Source organism: Musca vetustissima, unplaced genomic scaffold (genome assembly GCF_032173495.1).
Source record: "Musca vetustissima isolate MV318-11 ecotype Yass unplaced genomic scaffold, APGP_CSIRO_Mvet_v1 utg8556, whole genome shotgun sequence".
Classification (NCBI taxonomy): domain Eukaryota; kingdom Metazoa; phylum Arthropoda; class Insecta; order Diptera; family Muscidae; genus Musca; species Musca vetustissima.
In genome coordinates, this window is record NW_026881941.1 from 133,512 (window position 1) to 139,889 (window position 6,378).

Genomic DNA, 6,378 nt, shown 5'->3' on the forward strand with positions numbered 1-6,378 from the left:
GTGTTATATGTGTGTATGTAGAAAAGTGGAGGCCAAAAAAACGAAGAAAACAACAAAAAATTAAATCAGAAAAAATCACTGAGAGAAGGTTTTGAGACAAAAAAATAAAGCATTCGAATTATAACGGTTCTTAATGGAATGGAGTGTGCATTTCGATTGAATTTCAATGTAGTCAGTCATTCAATCCGGGGTAGATGAAGGCAATGCAACAACACATCATGGCATGGCATATCGTGTGGCGGTGTGGCCGCCGCATGTATTCCACCAAGGTACGCAATTGAGTTGTCTCCGTGATTGATTTCGAAGGTGGAGATTATTTACCACGAAAAAAGTTTTTTTCTGGTTTGGAAGAGCCACAACAGCCAACCAACAACGAAATGATAGCCTATCAGAGAGAAGAGTGAAAAAATAAATTTTCCAATTTAAATTATAACAAAAATATTTGGAAATGATGTAAGAAGAATTTTTTTCTCTACACTCAAATATTTTCTTAAAAAGGTGCTTAAAATTAATATTTAAGGATTGATTTTGTTTACATGGCTTGTCGCGAACTGAGTCGAATCTCTCTCAAGTTAAGTCACCGAACGCTCCCTTCTTTCGAATAAGATGAGAAATGCGTATCCGTTCGGATTTTTGAGTCTCCTCAATGAGGTGAAAATTTAAAATTTTTTAGAACTTTAAAATAGTGGCTTTGGTATATTGTTAAAAGGAAATTTGGATGCCCAATAAACATCCAATAAATTATAAAATATATCTAATTCGATTGAAAAACAAGCCCAAGATACAGAATAAAGGGCGTACCGCTATAAGAGGCCTACTCCGAAACATAAATAGATATTGATTGTACCCAACACGAATTCAAAATACCTAATATACTGCCAATTTTGTTGAATAACGAATTCCGAAATTCTTTATGGGATTAACATTTAAAAAAATCTAATATTTAATGCCAAAAAGTAAAGCTTTGGAATCCTAATCCCAGCTGTAGCTGTCACATACCTTGCCACAATATTTCCAAATACTAATGCGATAGAACATTTGATACGCCATATTTCCAAAATCACAGATTCAAGTGACTCACTCTCTCCTATTACCAAAAATTGTGAAAACGTTTCCTCTATCAAATAAAAACAAATAATACAAAGTTCCATGTGTCCTAGATGCTAAAATTATTGCGCTAACCATTATAATGGAAAGTAAATTGTGTGCCCTTTTCGATATCCCCATAGTTAATGATATTCTCAAAGTATCGGAACATATTTGTTATAACAGCTCAATTCGTGACTTTAAATAAATGTGTATCATAAATAAAGTTAACAACAACATGTTGCAACCACCGCCAACCTCAACCCCATCGCCCCTTTTATTCGATATATTTTACTTCATCTTCTGGTCCCGCTTAATAACAGCAGCAGCAACAACAACAATACACACAACACAAATTACAACAAAATAAGAAATCAAAATAAGAATAATGTTCGGCAGAAACGCTGCTTGATTTGTTTCCAGCATGTTCGTGGCTAACGAACGAGACTGCAACAATCAAATCAGTTGCAAAGAAAAATCGACAAAACATGGCCATAAACAATCGGAAAACATAAATATTATGATTGACTCGTTTGGCTATTGGAAAATCGAATAAAAAGAAAAACAGAAAAACCTTGACGATTGCCCCGCTGGGGGAAGTTTCAGTTACTCCCATTTGATGACGATGTGGAAACGTTTCTCTCCTTTCGCCTTGCCTCGATTCCTTGGAAACTATTTTTCAAAAAGGTGACCATGTACTGGTTTACTTCTTACGACAACAACGGCCAACGACTGGCCAAAAATCAAGATGAAGTTATCTGACAATGGGGTATTCAAATGTTGGGGCGTTTTTGTCCACACAACAACAGCAACAGTCGGCACAACACATGACACATCTATCCCCTTGGCCGTTTCATTTATTTGTCTTTTCTGAATGTATGTTACCATGTAGGTATATTTGGTAGATGGATGCCACACCTGCAAAGGTGGTGCACCTCCACCCGGTCGGGCATAAATATTCGTGGTAAAAAACAAACGGAGAAAAAAATGACTCATGCTATTCAACAACAGCTTCAATGAAAAAGGAAGTAAAAGCCCAACAACTGGGAGTTGAAAATTAAGCGGTTTCAACTAAAAGTTATGTAAACAATATAACGGATTAAGATAATATTCAAAGACAATTATGACCACCATCACACTAGGTGGTATATGGGAATGACTAAAAACATATATTTTTTGAATATATGTAGAAAATTAAAATTGGCTATTGTAAACAAAAGTCCAAAGGTTCACATGTAGCAACTATATTGAGAAAATTTTAAAATTTTGCGGTTTAATTGTTTGTGCATAGATACGTCATTTATCCTGGCAAGTTTCGCCAGTTTAGCTTGAACATGCTTTGATTTGAGTTATATTTTTGTACATTATTTTGTGTGAAGTACTTCACTTTAAATGGTCTATTGGCTTTTATTTATGTGCCAGCTTTGTCTTGTAAGAGTGCTAACCAAGAACCTAATGCAAAATTTCTTATAAAATAATAAATTGAGAACACCTGAACGGCACCAGCACCCTTGACACCACGAATAAGCGATGTAAAGAATATCTATTGGGGCTAAAATGACCACTCCAGGTACCCCAGTACTAGGTATTTTTAGCGCTTTGAAAACATTTTCGAACCGAATCAAATTTTTCTACAAAAATTTATTTATATCAGTTTACATTTTGACATATCCTTCATATGAGAGTAGCTCCCCCATCCTCAGTATTTTGACGGTTTAAGAAGCATTTTTCCATTATAGTGACTGTAATTTGACATTGCAGCATATTATTACGTTCTCATCGAAGTGGCATAATAATTTGGCATATTGCTCTTCAAGTGCATGTCTTTAAGTCTTCAAGTACATGTTATAAGTCTTCAATATAATGCACGTTCGTTAAGTTGGTGGTGCTCTGATATTCTCTGCAAATCTAAAATTCCATGCCCCCAGGTTTGGAAAATATGGCTAGGGCCTTCATGATGTCTAAAGTCATTCGGACTTCTTATATAGATGTTATGTGGGTCATGGACCTGTATTAAAAATCTTCTTCCATGGGGTATTTTGCCTTTTATGAAAACGAAATGGCAATTTACAGGACCCTTATGTATCCCATGAATATGCGAAATACCCTATTCTAACCACATTTGATATCTGAAAGCTTTTTCATCGAACACTGAATAGATGCTCTTATTTTTCCGATATTTTTTCAATTAAAAAAAGTTTTCACAATTTTTAGTCATTGGAGGGAGTGGGTCACTTTTATTTACGATTTATGGAAATAGGGCGTTTCAGCGGATATGTCACAATTTTTAAACATTAATATTTGGAAATATTGTTTGTTGGTCTGTGCCAGCTACATCTTAGAATTCCAAAACTTTATTTTTTAAAATTAAATTTTTGGGATTTCTTCTTTTATGTTAAACAAAGATCCCATAACGATTTTGGGGGTTTTGGCACGTTTTTCAACCAAATTGGCTGTAATTTAGTATTTTGGATTCGTATTGGGGTACAATCGATATCAATTTATGTTTCGGAGAAGGCCTCTTATAACGTTAACCCCACGTTATTCATTATCTTGGTCTTGTTTTTTCAGCCGAATTGGAGTATCAAAAATTTATCATAATCCCTATTTAAATTTTAACAAATTTTTAATGTTCACCTCATGATGGAGACTAAAATATCCGACCGGACGAACTTGCATTATTTTGGTACACATTATCCTTAATTGTGTTGAAAGGTTGGTACACAATCGTAATGGTTGAATTTTGTACGCAATTCTGATCTAATTCGATAGAAGAGAGCGTTAGGTTGAATTAACATGAAAGTGGTCTGACTCAGTTTGGAATATCGCCTATTTTCGACCAAAAATCAAGATGGAAAATAAGAAAGATCTTCTCCGATTGCATTTATCGTAATTCATACGATAGCTATACACTCACAGAGAAACACGTCAAAAATAAGAACCGATTGGATTATTAGAAACGCGTCAAAATTTGGAACCGATTGGATTATTAGTTTTTGAGTTATCGTGCCCGCCATTAGTAAAAAACTGTTTCGAGAAAAACGCGTTTAAAGTTTGAGAAGCAGTTCGACCGTCGCTTGATAGTGACACAACAAATCGGCTATATCATTAAAAGTGGTAGAGATTTTCATTTGAAATTTTATAGGGACATTCCTGAATTAGTGTAGGTTCGATTAAAATTAAAACTTTTGAAACTGAGTATGGATGGGGTCCCCTTAAATAAAAATTAAAACGTTGACAGATATTCATAGTTATCCACGTACGAGGAAATCCGCAGATTTTTTTTTAGAAAAAAATCATTCATTTCTCCCATAACAAAAAAGCAATGTCCAACTTACCAATAATTTTCTCCTATATATCGTTTCCTTTCATATATGCTAAAGTAGATATTAGCCCTGGAGTCTTACATTTATTAATCTATACCTCAATATCATGTAATATAGATTAATTAATGCTAAAAAAAATATTTTAAAGCTTTTAAACATACCAAAACCGTTTCTCATAGCCGAACAACAATTTCATTTTCTTCAAAAAAAGTGACTATAAACCGTAACACGGTACACGATTTTCAACATACATCTAATAATGAATGATTATATCGATTTGTTAAAATTTACCGAACAAGAAAGGTGTTCGAAGAAAAATTTGCAGCACATCGCCAAATGCCGCCGGTTAGTTAATAGACCAAGAAGACATTTATACATGATTAGTCTCCCATTGTGAGATTATGATAGCCATTGTGCCGGGAGCGGAGAACAGTGGTTGAAATTTTCTAACAACATAAATCTCAAAAATGTCATAATAATTCCAAAACTATTACAAGATTATTACGACAAAAAAATCGAATTTAAAAATTCAAGTGGATTATATGAACTTGTAATGAATCCCTGTCTGATCTTATGGTGTTGATCTTGTCATTAATGACATTAATTTTGAGCTAAAATTTAACTATAAAATAAATAGACCCTTGTTCCACTGTTTATCCCATAGTCCCATATGCATGACTCAATTCCATTCGATTGTTGTTGTCGTTGTTATTGTGATGATGCTGGCTGGCTGGCTGCCTGCCTGCGATAGTAACACTGGCCATGGTAGTAGTGGCCACATTTGTTTTCATTGTGTGTTTACATCACAATTAATGTTCCTCGTTGCAACAAAGTCAGCCTGACAATTTAACCAAAATTACTTCCAATTTATCATCTAACGGGGTCTGTTGTGGTGGTGGTAACAACAACTCAGAAAAAAATATGTTTTGTTTTTTTTCGGACTTTTTTTTCGATTGCTTGTTTTAGTTTGGTGCTATTTTTGATAGTTCGTATGTATTGGTGGCATTTATGTGGATTTAGATAGTCTTATAATAACAAAAACAAATAATTTTTGTTTTGTTTATTTTGGATTGTCTTATAAACGTGGCTATTTAATTTTCAATTGTTTTTTTTTTTTGGTGATGATAATAATAACACAATTCCAAAATCCCTGATCCACCAATACAATGTTAAGAGCCACTTGAATACACTTCTCCTTCCATTGAAGACGTCAACAACATGACAACCTGGGCCGAAGAGATGTTATTGTAAAAATATAATTACAATTATACCGGAAATTAATGTTTCTGTGGTCAAAAGCAATAAAATAAAATTTTATGAGACCTAGAAAATAAAAAGGAGAGAGATGGTTACTTTCTTAAACGTGCTTAGTCACTGGGTGGCATTTGGAACAAATCCTTCAAACATGGAGGCAACCCACCTACCGAATCTTCTAACCATTTGCAAATATTTTATTAAAAGTCCGGAAAGTTTGAAAGTATATGTGTGTATTATCTATAGCACAGTCGGGGGTAATCATCGCACGCGTGCACACTCGCGAGAGTAAATATCGCTATTCTCTCTCACACATTCAACTGAACCAATTGAAAAACCATTGACACACACACAAAGACAAGTGCGTGAGAACAGAATTTTTTACGCTCTGTCCGTGCCTGATCTATAGGAAAAAATAAGTCATTGAGTATCGGCCAAATAAAAGTTTTCGCCGGAAAGCCCCTGGTTTGAGATAATATGTGAGAACTCGCAGCCTTGATGTGAGAGGACCATGGGTATCATGTTAAAACATACATAACATACTGATTAGAGCCTATTTTTGAGATTTCGCATTGTCATATGTTTAGATCACCTGTGACGATCTTTTAAATATATTTTGAAGCACCACGTGTGTTTCTCTAGAAGTTGCGCATACATCCAATAATGTATCCCAATAGTAACTGCAAATTCCAATATTAAGTACGACCACTAC